The following is an 18,827-nucleotide window of genomic DNA, read 5'->3' as shown; positions in this document are numbered from 1 at the left end:
GTGGGGAAGTGTGTTTGTCTGGAATTACCTCTGGAAATTCGTTGAAGGATGTGGCTTGTTTGTGCAGGCTGATGGTGCTTTCTGGTCAGGGTACAGTCTCTAATACAATGCGCGCTCTGCCCACAATTGTTTCATCGCCAGAGGTCGCACCTTGGGAGTGGGTCACGCCTGCTGGGATTTACTGTCTTCCCTTTCCGAAGCAGAGCGCAACTGGAATGCCAAGTCTATTCCTTAGTTTTTAGAATTCACGAGGGCAGGTTGAAAGTCGGGGCGTGAAGGGGGGAGCCCCAAGTAGAAGCTGCCCTCTGTGCTCAGTGTTGGAAATAGATGCGGGCACACCACTCTGCCGCTCGCACATTCAGTAGTGCCGCGGTTCCCAACCTTTCCCAACTGGAAAACTGTCACAAACTTTTGGCGGCCTGGTAATATTTTATTTGCACATTTGCATATTCATTATGCAAATATAATGGTGGTGGACCGCCAAAAGTCCTGGCCCACAGAGCCCCCCCCCCCCAGTGCCAGCACTAATCCTTAGAGTCCCACACCCCTCCACTACCCCTCCAGCACCAGCCACTGACCCCACAGTCCCTGCACCCAACCTGCCCAGTGCCAGCCTTCCACCCTCAGAGCCCCACATGCCAGTGACCCCAACCCCTTAGGAGCCCCCCATCAGCAGACCCCCCCATGCCAGCCTCCTGTTTCCAGAGCCCCACTGAATTTCCCCCCAGTGCCAGTCCCCAATATTAGCCCCGTCCTCCCCAGTTGCAGCTCCCCACCCCAGACACCCCAGTGCCCCTCAGTGACAGCCCCCCACCTCTTAGAACCTCCCACCACCACAGTCCCCTCCCCCGTGCCTGCCCCGCCCCTGCCCCGCCCCTCCCCCCCACCTAACCCTGTGCTGTCTCCCAGCTGAGCACTGCTGCCCAAGTTGTGGCTGTTCTAAGGCTGCCGTGCCGGGCTCCGTGCGGCCCTCCCGCCGCGCAGCAAAGCGCTCTTCCACGGCCAGGAAGAGACCCCGCCCCTCCCCGGTGCTGGTTGGCTGAGAGGCGGGGCAGGACACGCCTCTCCCAACAGCCACGGCGGGAGCCACGTGCCCCAGCCCCTGGCGCCGTGGCGACCCGGCAGCAATGGGCCACGAACCGGCAGCAGGCCACAGGGCGGCAGTTGGGAACCGCTGCGGCAGTGGAGCCAGTCAAGGGTTCAGTTCCTGAGCGCTTTGAAGGGGTGGGGGCGAGGCCTGATTACCAAAAGCGTCGCCTCCAGAGCCAGCCACTGACACCTGGCGCACAGGATGGAGGCGGCCGGAGCGACGCGGCGTCTAGGGGAGGACGTTTCCCTGCGGAGCTCTGAGGCAGGAGCGAGCAGGCCGAAGGCAAGGCGAGTCACACCGCCCTTTCCTCAGGAAAGATGGCAGCACCGAGCCAAGAACATCCCAGGCATAGGGCTAAGCAAGGCTGCCATGAAACATCACTTCCCAGTTAGTGCCTTCTCTCTCCAAACAGACCGAGCAGGTTCCTCTCCGAGAGTAGCAGTGTTCGGGAGCCAGCGGGCGGCTGTTGCTTACAATCAAAAAGGGGTTTTTCCTCCTGTTCCTGCTGGCCAGCTGCCTTCAATCCCCTTCCATTTCCTAAGGCACACGCCCGACAATGCTCCTCCTTATGCCTCCGCTCAGCTGCCACCAGCAAGCTGTGGAAACGTGGTGTGCCATGTTCTCTCCAGACTTCTCGGTACCAGCAGGGAAGGGGAACACCAATTCTTCTGCTCCCAAACATCAGCTGAGCCAAGAGGATCTCCATCAGACAGGGTCTAGCAGTTCCAAGTCCAGCCAGGAGAGGGCCTCGGTACACCTGCCAGCTCATTGCAGGACTGTATTTTAGTTCGGCTGTGCTGTCTCTCGCTTGCCCCTGGAGGTCTCCGATGAGACTGTGAACACTCGGAGCAGTGACCACTAATGAGGCTCTCTCAGTGGTCAAACGGCGGGCCCTAGCTTTTGGTCCCTGTTTCCAGTGCCAAGAGGATCTCTTACGACGGAATTAGTTTTCAGAGCCCCAGTGTGCCACGTTCAACACAGATCCATTGCAGGGTGCGCATGTAGCTCACCCATCCTTCCCTTGCCCTGTGTTTGCGATCCCTGCTACTGAGCCTGCTCTGATCAGAGCATCAGCCATGATGGCTGATTGACACCAACAACGTTCCTTTCCTTTTTGATGCAGTTACTCCTGCCGGTGTAGCGGTTACATTGTACGAGCTCACGAACAGTCATCATCCAAATAGCCTAGGCATCAAGCCACGGGCTCTTTGTGGAAGTTTCATGGTTTCGCCTACCACAGTGGAGATACCACGTCTCTGATCCCTCTTGGCCTCCAGAGCCACAATTTCCAGTGTCTTATTGTGAATAACTGGACTTGGGAATTTGCCTTGATTTTCTTTCAGGCACTTTCAAATATAAGAACAACCAGACTGGGTCAGGCCAAAGGTCCATCCACACCAGTGTCCTGTCTGCCCACAGAGGCCAATGCCAAGTGCCCTGGAGGGCGGGAATCATCCAGTGATGTCTCTCCTGTCATCCATTTCCAGCCTCTGACAAACAGAAGCTAAGAACACCATTCCAACACAGCCTGGCTAATAGCCATTGATGGACCTAACCTCCATGAATTTATCTAGCTCTTTTTTTGAACCCTGTTAAAATCCTGGTCTGCACAACATCCTCTGGCAAGGAGTTCCACAGGTTGACAGTGCGCTGTGTGAAGAAAAACTTCCTTTGGTTCGTTTTAAACCTACTACCTATTAATTTCATTTGGTGACCCCTAGTTCCTATGTTATGGGAACAAGTAAATAACTTTTCCTTATTCACTTTCTCCGTACCTTTACATTTAGCCATACTGAAATATATATTGTTTCCTTGGGCCCAATTTACCAAGCCATCCAGATTGCTCTGTATGAGTGACCTATCCACCTCACTATTTTCCTTCCCCTAATTTTTGCGTCGTCTACAAACTTGATCAATGATGATTTTAAAGGGGTTTTTTTGGTCCTTGATAAAAATGTTAAATAGCATCGGGACCAGTCTCTTCCCCCCTCCCGAAACACCTCCATGCTACGATCATTCCCCCTTTAGAGTTACATTTGGGATCTATCACTTAGCCAGTTTTAAATCTATTTAATATATGACATGTTAAATATATATCAGTTTAGATTTTAAATTCAGAATGTGTGATACCAAGTCAAGTGCTTTACAGAAATCCAAGTATATTATGCCAGCACTATTACCTTTATCAGACCAAGCTGTAATCAGTAAATTAAAATTGAGTTATTCTGATAGGATCTAAATGCACTGTAAACACCCTTTATTTCATATGTTTATACCTACCTTCACTTCCCCCTTTAAATGTTGGTTCGGGATTAATTGCATTTCCCTTTATTTTGTTATTAACCAAGTCCTGGTATTAGCCATCCTATTATCTTGCCTGGGATTAATGTCAGTTTGCTAGATTTGTATTTACCTGGGTCGTCACATATATCCCCCTTTTTTTAAAAATTGGCACAATGTTAGCTTTCTTCCAGTTTTCTGGAACTTCTGCAGTATTCCAAGACTTACTGAAAACCAATATTCACACTACAACCAGCTCCTGAGACCGCTCTTTTAAAACTCTTGGATGCAAGTTATCTGAACATGCTGATTTTCAAGTGTCTAACCTTTATAATTGCTGCTTAACAGCTTCCCAAGATATTAGTAGAATGAAAAAAAGTGTTATCATATGATATGACCACATCATCATCTTTCTTTCCCCAGAATAGAAATATTTACTGAACAGGGTTATTTTTGTTTCCCCGCCCCCTCCCCATTTTCTGCCTTAGCTTGACTATTTCCATCTAGTAATGGACCAATATATGTGGCAGGATCCTTTTTGTTCTTCATACATTTATAAATTTCTTATTGTCTTTTAACTCTGCTGGTCATAGATCTCTCTTTGTTTCCCTTGGCTTCCCTTATCAATTTTCTACAAAACCTACCTTCTGATTTATATTTGTGCTATTCACTTCCCTTTATTTCATTTGTTTATATATAATATACCTACCTTCACTTCCCCTTCTAAATCATGTTGGCTTGTCACAGAGATATCACAGGGAAAGACTGCCTGTGCCCATAACTTACATCGTCCCCACCTTGTGCGCCTAGCCCAAGCAAAACCTTGGCCTGTGTCCACATTTCCTCTGTCAATCATTGGAAATTCCCTTTAGTTTCTGGTGAGGTGTGAACTTGGGAGCAACCCTACAATAATAAGAGGAAAGCCACGCTGGAAGTGAGGCTTACTGGTCCACTATTCCCAAAATTGCCTTTGGGTAAAGATTTTGGCTTTGGCATTGGCTCATGTTCTTTTTAGCAATAATAAAAAAAAGCAGGATGACCCCAAATATGCATCGTAATGTTAATGCCGGATACCAAGTCAGTCAATTAAAACTGTTCACTCTAAAAGTACAAGGGCAGGGGATGGCACGAGTAAATAGGCAGAATTGACAAAGGGCCTGGTGCTAATAAATTAACAGCTAGGACCAGAGAGCAGCAGGACAGAAAGGAAGGAGATTCCCACAGACCCAGTTGTTCAGGTGAGCTGCCTCTGCAGTCAGTTTCAGGAACTGCTGTGATCGGCTACTTTGGGATGCAGCCAGGTTATCTCTGGCTTAGATAAAAGCCATCAATCGTTTCCTCCCTGGAGAGGCGACTTGATCTGTACCTGAGCACCACGCTCCTTGTGCGAACTTCAGACTTGGGCAGGGCAGCATGAATACGAGCAGGGAAGTGTCCAACATGGTGAGTAAGAATCGTTCTGTCTGGGGAGCTTTCTGCGGCAGGGGGAATACACAGGCGCGGAAAGCGAGAGAGAGCGAGCGAGGACAGGACAGACACACACCTGGTTGTTTGTACAGAGTCCTCTTTGCCCTCTGGCTCCTAGCCTGAAACCTGACAGCTGAATTCTCTTGCATGGCGTCTGTTTGTTTTTTAAGAGAGATTTTCCAGCTCGTGCAGGCTGGGAGAGTTTAACGAGCTGGTAAAGCAGCTGTGTTGCGAGGCAACTTTCACTTGGGGCATTTTAGTTCTGCAAGGGCGCGACGGCGATTTTCTTCCTGCGCGCGTCAGAGCTGAGCTGCGGTGGCAAGGCAGCAGTGCCGCTCATCCTGTTGCGGGTTTTTCTTCCTTGAGTTGGTGTTTGTTTCAGTACGGGTCGAACCTCTCTCGTCCGGCACTCTCTGGTCTGGCAACCTCCGTGGTCCGGCATGATTTGAATTTGCCAGATGGCCACTTAGCACAGATGTGGCCACGTTTTCTGCAGCCCCATAAAGTTTGTTTCCAGCCTGGCTCTCAGGGTTCTGTGCTGTTCTCTCAGGCTTCTGTGCTGTTGTTTGGCTCTAATTTACCCCAAATGCCTTCTCAGAGACCGGTCAGCGGTGGCAGTGTTGGTAATGCTGATAGGCAACCTAGACCTCTCATGGTTTAGCAAAGTCTCTGGTTCGGCACCAGTCCGGAGGGAGGTTCAGCCTGTACAGTGCAGCTGAGCGTTTCGAGTTTCTCTCCCAAGCTTAGTGCCTGGGTCGTATGTCTGTAGGGGATGACTTCTGTGGAGTTATCGGAGGCATGAATATTGGGCCCTCGAGATTGCACAGTTCCATCTGCCCGAGCGGCTTTCCTGCCCTGCAGGGTGAATGCCCACGAATCACGTAGGGTTCTTGTTTACAAATGGAAGGGAAAGGAGGGTGTGACAGCGCGTCGGGGTTCCCCCGCCTCCTGCACCCCCGAAATGGCACGAACAGATTCCCCCAGCCAGTAGCATACAGGGAGTTTATTGCTCCTCCAGGATACAACACAGCGCAGATGGAATCTGGTTCCAGGGCAGGCCTAGGATGCCTCAGCCCCCCTTGAGATGGGGGAGCCTGGGCCCCTAAATCCCAGCCTGCTTAGGCTGCTTCCTCCATGATAACAGACAGAAGCTAAAAAACTCTCTTCCAGCCCTGCCCCCAGCCAGGTGCTGGTCTCCCTCTCCTCCCTCTGTCTCTCCCTGGGCGGCTGAGCCTGGGTGTCTGGGTTAATCCCCATTTGGGAGAGTCAGTGAGAATCTCCCATCCCAGCACAGGGGGACCCGGGTCACAGAGCAGACAGCCCCCCACTATGCCACAGAGGGAAAGGGACCGTCTCCCTGCATGAGAAGGAGCTCAGCCCCAAAGCAGATCAGATCCCAAAACACGTCATTTCTAATCCACCGTTCAGTGGGTTTCAGCTGGATTCCCAGACTAAGACATTCACCAAACCGTATTTTACCTGCTACAGAGCTGGACGAGTATAACATCTTACGTGTCAAACTGGACTTAATCCAATTCAATGTGACCAGCCCTGCTACAGCTGCTTCTCCCTGGATTTATTTTACCTTCTTTCGGTTCCTTTTCCTCCCCACCAACATAGCATTTCTCTGTAGACGGTCCAGAGAAGAGCAACAAGAATGATGAAAGCTCTAGAGAACATGAGCTAGGAGGACAGACTGAAAGAATTGGGCTTGTTTAGTTTGGAAAAGAGATGATTCAGAGGGGACATGAGAGCGGTTTTCAGGTATCTAAAAGGGTGTCCCAAGGAGGAGGGAGAAAACTTGTTCATCTTGGCCTCTGAGCACAGAACAAGAAGCAATGGGCTTAAACTGCAGCAAGGGAAGTTTAGATCGGACATTAGGAAAAAGTTCCTAACTGTCAGGGTGGTTAAACACGGGAATAAATTGCCCAGGGAGGTTGTGGAATCTCCATCTCTGGAGATATTTAAGAGCAGGTTAGATAAATGTCTATCAGGGATGGTCTAGACAGTACTGGGTCCTGCCATGAGGGCAGGGGACGGGATTTGATGACCTCTCGAGGTCCCTTCCAGTCCTAGTGTTCTAGGATTCTCCCACTTATCCTCATTACAGTAGGAACAAAACACTCCGTGTATTATGCTGGATTCTGTACAGCCACAGAGCATAGAGATGATACAGACCCAGGATGGGAATGGCTTCCATTTACTGTGGGGAAACCGAGGCACAAGGTGATTGCGCGCCTTGACCAAGGAGTCCGTGGCAGAGTTAGGAACTGGATCATGGCTCCTGAGGTGCAGTCTAATCCCTTCCCTGCAAGATCGTCTTTACTTCATGCGGTCCCCTGTGTAAGTCAATCAGACATGCACCCGGGGAACGTGGCTCAATTGCATGTACTTTATTCTGACCCTGTGCCCTGAGTTCCTGGAAACTTTTGCAAAGCCCATAAAGTCCGGAGTGATTCATCGAGAAAGAGGAAGCACAACAAATTAATTGCGCCTCAGAGCAGAGAGGGAGGTGTAAAAATCAGGAAGCAAATGTGCGCTAGTCACCTGTGTGGAGGGTTGGAATTCAGAAGGCAGAGCTGGGGCTGTGAACTGGGGGGACATTTCTCAGCCGGGGGTGGAAAAACTCGGTGCGTATGTTTCACCAGCTACCGGTCCCTGCCTGGTACCACAAGCTCCCCCTCATTGGCAATGAGATGGATTTTACAGAACCCCCTGGGAATGGCTAATAGTGGCCAAGCCCCACCCCCCACAGACCTGCCCTTTGGCTGGCTGGCTCACCCAGCATGTCAGGCAGCCTACAGCTCCGTTCAGTACCTCTCCCTCCAGGCTTGGAAACAATTCAGCCACTAAGGGGTTAAGTAGCTGTAGTGACTCAGAAAAATTGGCCAGGTTCTTAAGCTTGCTCGGTTAGGGCTCAGGAGACCCAGGTTCAAGGCCTTGCTCTGCCACAGGCTGCCTCGGTGACCTCAGGCAAGTCACTTAATTGCTTGGTGCCTCAGTTTCCCCACCTATACAGTGACAACCATCTTCCAGGGGTGTTGTGATCAGACATGCATTAAAGACAGCGATGTGATGGGATGCTAGATGGGGCTCTGGGTTACGACAGCAAATTCTTTTCCACGCGGTCTAGCTGGAGGGTCTTTTCCGCATGCTCAGGATCAAACTGACCATTATATTTGGGATCAGGAAGGAATTTCCCCCTTTCAGATGGACAGATGCCCTGGGGAGTTTTCACCTTCCGCTGCAGCATTTGCCGTTGTAAACGGGGGATTCTCTGCAACGTGAACCCTTTAGACCATGCTATGGCGACTTAGCCAGAGGCTCGGATGCTGTTACAGGCTGTGGAGGCTCTGCAGCCTGCGATGAGCAGGAGGCCTGCTTAGATTGCGATGGCTCCCTCGGGCCTGAAAGCCCACGCGTTGAAGCGCTCCAATTGGGTGGGGCGGCGGCGGGACACGGCAGCCAGTCTGGCCCGCGCTGCCAATTCAGAGCATGGAAAATCTGTGACCGCACCCTGGTGCACACGGCTGTGCCTAGCCAGAGCTCTCCTGTCCGCGTTGCATGCCCTCTCCGCGCTCGAAGGGCGCGGCCATGCTGGCCAGGGACGGCGCTGTGACTTCCCCCTCAGGGGTGTGAAAACACACCCCCTCCCCACACGTAGCTAGTGACAGCGCTGAGAAGCACCAGTGCAAACAGGCTGCTGATGCCGGCCCTCGTGGCAGCGTGTGAAACGGTAACATGGAGACAAACCCGTAAGTGTCGCAGACAAGCCCTTAAACCCATTAATGCTGCACGCAGCGCTTAAGTGCCGGGGTTGTGGCACGCCTGTACGCCAGGCACGACCTCACTCATGTGGCACGTGCGAGGTCACGCTGGGCGGAGAACACTATTTTCTTCCTAGTCGCACTGTTGCACGACTTCTGGCACCTCTTTCTATCCCAATTAAGCACGGCTTGTTCTTACGGATTTGTGTCTCAATAATCTGAGGGCCTAATTTTGGTTGTCTTCAGTTAGCACTGCTTGAGGATTATCCACCAGTTACAAGGGGGTATCCCTGCCTGTCCATGTTCTGCGGTTGCAGGTAGACAGAAGCAGTGAGCAAGTGTTCGTATCTTCCCACACGTGCTTCCTACTGAGTCCTTTGCATTTTCTGTTTTTCCTTGTAGACTGCTACGCCCACCACGACACCTTTTGCCAACATAAACGTAAGTATGCTGGGTGAAAAGAAAGCGACTGATTAAGTAACAGATTATTTGAGAACATGCTTCCTGGAGCGACGAAGGCGTGGAGGAATTCTGGAAGGGCTGGCCAAAGTCCAGGCAATTTTACTGCTGGAGAGGTTAGCTGGTCATATTGGTTACATGCCTGGGTGCCTACAAGTTTGCATTGGTGTCTTATTTTTTAGAAGGAATTAACCAAACCAGCGTAGAGCAGCACAGACTGGTGAAAACCGTCATCTGGTTTAAATTTCCCAGAGCGTCTCCACACCGATAAACGACTCCAACAGGGCTTTGCCATTCCGCGTTGATTCTCTCCGGGCATGTCTACACTAGAGAAATGATTTCAAAATAACTACGTTCAAATAATAACGCCTGAACTAACAAAATGATGATAGTGGTATTCCCCAAGGAAAGCAGGAGGACAGATTTTGAAATAACCGGCTTGGTAGTGTGCCTGCTCCTCTTATTTCGAAATAAGAGGGGTTGGTTTGAAATAACTCCCTTGTGTAGACCAAGGCTCTGTGAGCAAGTTGGGGCACGAGCTCAGAACTTCGTTCATTAGAGGAGGGATGAAAGAAACCTCAGGAGCGAAATGCACGCTCGGGCTGAGTGCAAGTCAGAAGGCGCGCATGCTGTCGTTCCCGGGCTGTGTGTGGCAGCTCGTAACCGTGTGTGTTGCAAAGGCCAGACCGTTTCAAGGGTTGTGCGGTGACCTCAGTCCCTGGCAGCGGTTTGGGGATGCGCAAGCATCCTGAGCGGGGTGCACTAGCACTGAGTGGGAGAGCCAGCGGAGGAGGGGAAGGGGAGGTAAGGTTTCTGAGTTGGTGGGCCAGGAGCCCTTTTCTGGGGCCCTGTTGGCGGAGCTGTGATCCGCGGGGAGAACACCTGCCTTTTGCTGCGCATTGGGGGCCCCTTCGTGCGAGCGGTCCCCCATTGGAGCACTCCTGCATCTTGTCCTAGGCCCGCTGGGAATGCGCCAGTAGATGACACAACCCTTGTCTGTGCTGCGTTTTACAGAGCAGCTGCTGGAGTCTCTCTTGGCTTATGCCCGCCCAGCGACAGGGCCCCGCTGGTTAGACGAGCCAAGAGTGGGAAACCTTTTGTGGGTCGGGGGCCGCGGACCCACCAAAAAAAATTGGTCGGGGGCCGCACACACGTGAGAAGCAAAAACCCCAAACCTGCAAACCCTCCCTCACACGCCGGAGCCCGGGGGCCCCAGGCTAGTCCATTTTGTGTGCTTCAGGACGGTGGGGGAACAGCAGGGGAGCTAGAGCGCCACCGTGGGCTCCCCAATGTTGGGGGAGGAGCTCTGAGCCTCAGGTGCTGGTCCTAGGCAAGCCGGGGGCCACGTCTGGCCCTGAGGTTCCCCGCCCGTTTTAAACGCTCCCGAGCCAATCAGCACGTGCTTTCCTTTGAGCCCCGCCTCAAACATGGCCGCTGAGCCGTGGTGCCGCTGAGCCAGGCGAACCGCCTCCCATCCTGCATGCGCTGAGCCGTGCAGCACTTTGGGGCTGCGTGAATGCGAAAGACGGTCCTGCCCCTCCTTTGCCCCCCGGATATTCCTAAGCTACTCGCTGCTCTCTGGCTGGAGCCTGGCTGCTTCTTGAAGACTCACTCACTTCATTTTCTGTCTTGCTCAGGAATCTGTGCAGTACACCACCGCTGCCACCATCACGGTAAGTGTCCCGGGGGGTGAGAGCCAGAAGGAATGGTGGCCTCCACCCAGTCTGTCCTCCTGCGTAACGCTGGCTGTGCCATCTCGGATCTAGCGGCCTAGCTGCTACAGAGGAAGGCAAAAAACCTCCAGGGCCTCTGCCAATCTACCCTGGAGGAAAATTCCTTCCCGACCCCAAATATGGCGATCAGCTAAACCCGGAGCATGTGGGCAAGACTCATCAGCCAGACACCCAGAAAGTTCTCTATAGTAACTCCTATCATCCCGGTTTACCCCTCCTAGATCTAGTGCAAAAGGATGCTCGTGGCACTAACGTTGATTCTGGCTCTGCCCGCCTGCGATTTGCGCAAGCCCTGGTGGCTCCCCTCTCACCCGTCCTCGTGTTTGGTTTGTTTTTTAGTCTCTTGTGAGCAACGGCACAAGTACTCAACCCCCGCCCTGCACAGAGACGGTAAGATTTGGTTCCCAATTCATTGCCTTCTCCCAGGCTGTGTTCTCCTTACCCGTACGCGGAATGCGCAGCCGGGTCCGGCAGCTGGAAATCCGGGGCACTCCCATGTCGGTCCACCCATCCGCCTCTTCCTCTCCGTGGGCCGTGGCTCTGCCTCCTCCGGAGAGGGTCTAGTTAACGGAAAAGTGACACAGCCTGTTAGAGCCCTTGGCAGAACAGCCAGCCTGGGAAAGAGCCCAGCAAGTGGGAATGAAGCATTTTACCAGGGCTTGGCCGGCCCCAGGTCTGACCCGTGTTTCTGAATTTACCGTCTACAGGACCTTAGTTTAAAATAGGCCCTTGGTGTGTCGCTCGGGGGCGGGAAAGAGAGCTCTGCCAATCCGGCTGATCTGGCCCATGGCTGCCCCATCCCCACCCCCAGGCCAATAGAGAGCGGGGAACAGGGGAGCACGTGAAGCCTCCTCTCCCTGCTAGGAGTACGTGGCACCAGAGGGAACTGCCAGCTGTTCAGAACACCACTCTGGGGGGACCAGTGTGTAACCTGCATGGGGGGTGGTGGTAGAGGAGGAGGGGAGAGCAGGCCTGCCACAGGCAGGGAGCTGCTCCAGCCCCTACTGGTGAACCGGTAACTGGTTAACCTCTCACATCTCTAGTCCTAAATCAACTGAAATGTCTCTCCACCATGCTTTGCGCAGCAATCACTTCTCGGGCCGCTGAGAGCCGGTTAGACTCCCTGGCTGCAACATGGGGTTCAGTGTATCCCCCTTCCTCTCCCCCCAGCCACGCTAGGAAACTTTCCCCCAATTCCACCAAGCCAGAAGCTGCAGCCATCTCTTGCACGCCAGCCAGCAAATGCTCAAGCAATAGGAACTCAGAACTCCAGTGCAAACCCGGTCTCAGTGAGAGCGAATGCACCTGCCCCCCCCCCCCCATGCTCCTGCCCCCCACCTATCTGAAGGGGCCGCCGGGCTCCTTGTAGGGCTGGCGAGCAGAACGTAGCCCTGCAGCAGAACAAGGTGTTTGAGCAGAGGGGTGGGTTTACTGCACCTGCAAAACTCCGGGCCTAGCGGCTCCATGAAGGGCTGAGCTCTGAGCCTCCTGCTCTCCAGCCTCAGCCTGATCAACCCCCAGCTGGGCACAGGATTCCAGATTTAAAGAGGCGGTGCAGGAAAAACCAGAGTTTGAGTTTTACCCGCCGGGGCGTCAATCCAGCTGCAAGGAACTTGCTGTGTTCACGAGCAGGTAGGGGTGAGTGCCCTGTGGGCTAGGCGGGGTCCCAGTGCTGCAAAGGGGTGAGCCCCCCACAAATCTCCATGCAGGGTAGGGCCCCCCGAGTCCTTACCCCGTGGTGATTTCCTTTGCAAAGCGCTGTGGCAGGGCAGGGCGGTGGCGTTCTGTACTCGGCTGCCGTTCTATAAACAGGGCCGGGGGCCCAGCTCTGGGAGGCGAGATGTAGACAGTGGGTCTGCTGAGAACTTGCCCTCGGTCATGCAGAGCCTGAAGGTGGGACGGGAGAGTAAGATCGTCTCGGCGCTGCTGTGTATCACCGGTAGGCAGGCCCGGCATCCGCTTTTCAGCCGGCCGGTCCTGATGTTGCACATTTGGGCCCCAGTCCAGTCCAGATGTGGCCTAGTGGCTCTGGCCCTGCCTCCTGGGGTGACCTAGCACACGCTTAGCATTGCCAACTTTCTAAAACCAATGGCCCTTGCCCCGCCCCTCCACCGATGCTTCTCCGAGCCCCCCATCTCTCCTCCTTATGTCATTCACAGCCTGCGCAGCCTCCCCCTCCTCGGCCGCCTCAGAGCCACAGGGACACGTCGCTGTCACGCTAGCCCCGCCAGCCAGACTTTGAACAGCCCGCTCGGCAGGGCTGAGCAGAGCCGCTGGAGTCCCGTTTTGGCCGGACGTTCCAGCTGAGAGCCGGACACCGGGTGACCCTACACGGGCAGCGTGTGGGCGTTCACAGTGATCGTGCGCAATAGCCTCCTCCCACAGGCCTGGGGGCAGCTGAGAGGATGTTGGCCTGTGTTTTGGGGCCCACCCCGAGCCCAGGCCAGGAAATTTCCCCCAGCTACCCCTGGATGGAGCCCAATAACTTGTGTAGTTAAATGCATCTTCCAGGAGAGCATCCAGGCTGGATCTGAAGACACCCAGGCCTGGAGAATCCTGCACTGCCCTCGGTGTGTTCTCACCGTGCGCTCTTTCTCCATGGGCTAGGTGGCGTCCTGGCAGCTTGGGCTCGCCGCAGGAATACCCAGCGTGGTGGCCGTGGTCCTCGCCATCGTACTGGCCGTGATCTGCCTCCGCCAGAGGGCAGGCTGCTACTGCAATAAGGTGACTGTCCGAGGCGGCTGTGGGCCTTGTCATGTTTTAGGGCCGATGAAATCCTGGTTCAAAACTCCAGGAGCTTTTGTGGAGATCCCGGTCCAAGGGGGAGCCTGTAACGCGTGGCAAAAGGTGGTGCTCAGACTCGTGGCGTGGGGGCCGCCTCAGATGTAAAGGCTGCGGGGGCGGCGGCGTTGGGAGTCGAGGAGGGAAACGCGTGGGTGGGGGAGAGGACGCGATATGAAGGAGGACCGGTCAAAACGCTTCCGGTTGCGGCTTTTAAATTTGGGGGGCAAAAAGCATCAGCTTGGAAAAGGAAAACAAGCCCCAACGCTGAGTTAGGAAACGCTGCTCAAGTGCCGCATGGGAAGCGTTGTTTGGTGACCTCATTTCCCCCTAGGGGTCAGCCCCCCCTCTCCCCACAGCGAGATAACCTCTCCCATGATGCACCACAGACCGGGACTGCCATGGGGAATCATGGGAGATGTAGTCCAGCTAAGGAGCCCCACTGATAGAGGAGAACTCGGTCCCACCGTGAGATACCATGACCGCACGCTGCGGAGAGAAATATTGGGAGGGGTTGGATTTTTTTTCCTGCAAAATTGACATTTTCCACAAGAACTCCCTTCTCCCCCAGCTCCATTTTCCAACCACATCTAATATTGAGACAGACCTTGATTTCCTGCAGCCTGAGAGAGAGCCCAAGAGACGAGCTTTGCCATGGCTGTTGGCTAGTTTAAATTTTAACATGAGATTGAAGGGTCAATGTAAGCATGAAAATTCCTTTAACAACACAGTACGTGACCTATCCTGCCCCATTGATAAAGCTTGATCTCAAAAGTTTGGGTTTTCCCCCTTACTCTTTCTTTAGGTGGAAAAGCAGCGTTGAACTCAAAGTTTCTGATGGAGGCGCAAGGTTTTTGATGGAGGCACATAGATTCAGCCTATTTGTTATTTAGTTCGGTGTTTTAAAAGAGAATCATAAGTTTAGCCCTTACAATATTTTCTAATAAATTATGATTTTTTTAAACAAGTTTATTTTTAAAAAAGGTAAAAAAAAAACCCAAACCTTTATTACAATTTAACAAAATAAAGGAAAAAAAACCTCGTTATTTTGAGGTTGTATCCAGCTGGTTTCTGGCTCACGTATCGCCCCTAAGAAAAAATTCTCTGGCTGTCAGTGTGAGCGTGGGTGCGGTCTTGTGTCCTCTGAGATGAAGGCTGCAGAATATCACTCTCCGTTGTAAGGCCACAGCCCTTGATGCGTCCAGAGTTCTGACTTCTTTCCCACCACAAGCCATATTCAAATTCTCCCCTGCTGCTCACATGGGCATAGGAGTGGTGGCATGATCCGTCTGTGACCTGTTGTTGATTCGTTCAGGCAAACCAGCATCAAGAGGGGCCGGACGAATATGAGCGGACCCTTCCTGAGCTTTCAAAAGTAAGAATTCTTATTAGCCCTTTCTACCATTGCTGCAGACAGGCCGCTCTTCCAGCTGGTGTGCCCACCCCGACGGCACACACTCCTCCCGGGCGGTTGGTTAGGGGTGACTCAAAGCAAATAACATACAGCTCTCTCTAAGCTGCGGGTGGGGAAGTTCTGGCCTGCGTGGCCAATCTGGCCCCTGCTGACTTAGATCCAGCCTGTGCCGACAGGCCCAGCCAAAGAGTTTGCGGTGCCCAGTCAGGGCAGCGAGTGAGCGGCCGGGGGGGAGGCCGGGAACTGGGCAGCACGGGGCCCAAGGCAACCGCCTCGCGCGTCTTGCCCAAAGGCTGGGCCTGCGCGGCGAGGCTCGGGCCTCCCTCCACAGCGCGGCCAGATGTCAATTTGCTCCAGCCCCTCCGCGGTCTCCGAACCCTGTCCCCCGGCTCCGTGGGGCTGGAGCGTGAGCGCCCGCTCGCCCCACACGCCCCGACCATGTTGGGAGACGGGTCAGTGAGTTTTGGTTCGTGTTGCTTGCGGGGAGCCAGCTCTGTGAAGGTTGGTTTGGTTTGGTTTTCCTTCTCACTTGAGAGTGGCCCCCGCCCGATTTTCCTGTGGGTCAGTGGCCCCCGACTACAGCAAGGTTTCTCAGCCCCGCTCTAAACTCTCCCCCAAAACTTGCCCGGTGCAAGGCTTCCTTGTGTATTATTATTTATATCGACTTTCCAATGAGGAAAGCTGGGACATCTCTCACACGGCACCCAGCAGCGCCTGAGTACTGTATGGCCGACAGCAATGACAGTGAGGTTTGTGCTCCTAGGGCCGCTGTGTGTCCATGGGGAAGGGCCCACCAAGCCTCTACGAAAATGAGGATCAGAGGCCACCCCGCCAGCTGCCAGCACCCATCCCTCAAAGGCCCCACGGGGCGTGGAACACACAGCACAATGCTCCTCTTGCCGGACGGCAGCCCGCGAAGCCCACCGCCGAGGCGCTCTATGAAACGTGCGTTCCTTCCCCTGTCCCCAAGAAGAGGGCCAACCATGTGGGCTGGGACTGACCTCGACAGGCCACGCGCTCAGCTTGGACACAACCGCTGCCGGAGGAAGAAGGGAATCGGGCCCTCTGCCCTTGTGTCTGTTTGGCCTGACAGAACAAAGAGAAGGCGGATGGAGGACTGGCGCCTTCGGGGTGCCCAAGCGACGGGGGACACCCCTGGTTCCTCGGCCGTCTGCGAGCTTTTCTTGGCTGAGAACCGGTAATAACATTTGAGTCGATTCCCTCCAATCCAGAGCAGCTCTCTGGCCACCTGGGCTTTGTTGTGTTCTTCAGCCTCTTTCTCCCAAGGGTTCGATAATGGCCTTGGCCCGAGTGCCAGAAAATCGTCTCTCCTGTGACATGGGGAGGGAGCGTCGTCTCTCGCTTAGACAAATGAACTCTCTACCTCAGCAACCAACTCCCGTCCAGTAAGACCTTCCTTGTCCCATTTCCTCCCCCCCTCGGGGAGTGTCAGGTTTCCGGATTCCTCTCTCAAACACTTTCCAGACTCCCTTAACTGAATGCAATACGATGCTTACGCAAGCGGACACATACCTCGTTGTTGGGATATGTAAAAATTGGTAGGGGTCTAGGATTGTGGTTAAGGAGTTCAGCCACTGCATTAGCCTTTACGCATGTTTTTTCCTTTTATTTCTGCAGTCTAGATTAAGAGTCCGGCCAAAACGGGTATTGTCCTTTCTGATGTATAAACATACTCTCTCCCTTCGTTCTTGTAGCGTAGGAAACCAGATAAGTATGTAGCTGCTTTACTTTGTTGTGTCTTTTGCTTATCCTCATTGGCTCGGTTTAAAATATTTTCAGGGTTAAATTTCTTGTAATCTCTGTAACGTGCTGCTTTAGAAAGTTTGTAGTGTAGAAAAGTGTTGATTTAATTAGAAATTCTGCAACTAGTACGTAGGGGCGGGTATAATTGTATTCATTATCTGTTTCTTAATATTCATTGTATGGGAGTTAACCTCCCTCAATAAGGTTTTAGGAAAAGTAGTGAGAGATGTGTGAATGAACATACTAAAATAGAAAAAAGGGTGTAATTGGTGCCACTCGGATGTTGTGTTGAATACCTGAGGTAAACGCGCATAGGCAATAAAGCAGTGTTGTTTACCTCATCTGCTCCTGGGTTGCCTGTTTCTTCTCTAAGGGTACGGCTACTCTAGCCCCCTAGTTCGATCTAGGTAGGCTAATGAGGGTGACCAAAATTACAAATGAAGCGCGGGATTTAAATCGAATTAGCTGGTAAACCTCATTCCAGGGGGAATAACAGCTAATCCGATTTAGGGCTTTAATTCGGAATCCCATTTCACTGCTGCGTGTAGATGCGGGCATTTACTTCGGGCTAGTCAATTTCTAAAATGGTGACCGGCCAGGAACATGCTAATGAAGCGCGGGGTATTTAAATCCCGCACTTCATTTACAATTTCGGTTGCCCTCACTAGAACGAACTAGGGGGCTAGCGTAGATGTACCCTAACACTCGTCCTCTTCCGTGTTCAGACTGGACACCTGCATGGAAAGCACTTGGTCACAGAGGAATTTCCAAATTCTTCTTGACAGCCCAACCTCTTTTTCCCGATTCCTTGGAAACCGTGAGCCAGCTCTCGGCAGGTGTAAGTCAGCTTTGCTCCTTTCAGCTCCGAGCGACCCCAGTTTACAATAGCAAATACTGTTTGATGTTGGATTTCCAAACGATTTGTAGCTCCAGATGGCAAAACTCTGTTCTACTCAAAGGGTTCTGAGTCTGGGCATTTCGCACCAGTGTCGGGGCCATGGTGGCCTGCTTTTCTTGTGGGGCAAAGTGGGAGGGGAGGGCACCACTCCAGATCCACAGGGAGAGGAGATTCCCATGTGGTGGGGGGAGGAAAAAGGAACCCTGAGGTAGCAAAGGTCGCTGTTTTAACTCCTTGATTCAAAGAAATCAAGTATGTCAATTTGCCTTAAAGACTCACCATTTTAATAGGGTTTCGTGAGTTACTTGCAATTCACTTTGTCAGGTGCAGGAAGTGAAAGAATCAGATAGTCGGGATACAGAGAGGGGAATGTCAGAGCTAATTCAATCCCAGTGGATGTGGCTCATTTACAACAGTGATAAGAAGGTGAGAGTCCCCAAAGGGGAAAATTACCTCTCACCCGCCTCTGTCTGGCAAACGTGCGTACGAACATGGTCGTGGCTTTTCCGCCATTAGTGTGATGTCCACGTGTTTTCACTTGGAACGGGAGGTGATGTCTTTCTCTTTGTGCCGCTGACGATGTGAGTTCCAACTCACGAAAGCTGATGCCTTAATAAATGTGTTTGTCTTTAAAGTGCCACTGGACTCCTGGCTGTTTTTTTTTATGCAAATGATGACTAAGCATTAACTAGTTTGGTTTGCATAATATTGTCACACCAGGACTGAAGTTCTCTGAGCCCTTATTTATGCATCAGTTTGCATCTCCAGGATCCTGCCCCCTGCAGAGATGCTCCCCAAAGACAATGGTGCCACACAGCTAAACCTGCGGCAAGATTTGCATGGTGGTATCTGGTCTAGAAACCCAACACTGCGGAAATAGCATTCCCCTGCCTGGAGCGACCTGGAACCTGGCCATGCCATCTCGCACTCACAGGAACTGTTCTTCCTCAGTTGGCCAGCCCTGATGAAATCACGCAGACTGGAAACGGGGGGAGTTCACTCCACCCACACTGAGCCAGGTCTACATTACAGCCGAAGTTCGGCATAAGGTACGCAATTCCAGCTACGTAAATTATGTAGCTGGAGTTGATGTACCTTAAGCTGAGCTTTGGTGTTGTCCTCAGAGTGGGAGGTTTGGCGAGAGAAAACGCTACGGTCTGCACCTCGTGTGGAG

At 52.7% G+C, this 18,827-nt stretch overlaps 1 long non-coding RNA gene across 1 annotated transcript; it reads left to right on the top strand.

Annotated features, from left to right (window-relative positions):
* Positions 1-8,895: 8,895 nt before the first annotated feature.
* Positions 8,896-18,285, top strand: LOC142830347 (uncharacterized). The gene is made up of 6 exons (XR_012905509.1): positions 8,896-9,045; positions 10,701-10,736; positions 11,136-11,186; positions 13,404-13,520; positions 14,893-14,952; positions 15,755-18,285. It is a non-coding gene; the product is annotated as an uncharacterized LOC142830347 (long non-coding RNA).
* The last annotated feature ends 542 nt before the right edge of the window (positions 18,286-18,827 follow it).

The sequence above is a fragment of the Pelodiscus sinensis genome, chromosome 8, assembly GCF_049634645.1.
Source record: "Pelodiscus sinensis isolate JC-2024 chromosome 8, ASM4963464v1, whole genome shotgun sequence".
Taxonomy (NCBI): domain Eukaryota; kingdom Metazoa; phylum Chordata; order Testudines; family Trionychidae; genus Pelodiscus; species Pelodiscus sinensis.
The sequence above is the reverse complement of the archived record's forward strand: the minus strand, read 5'-3'. Positions and strand labels throughout refer to the sequence as shown.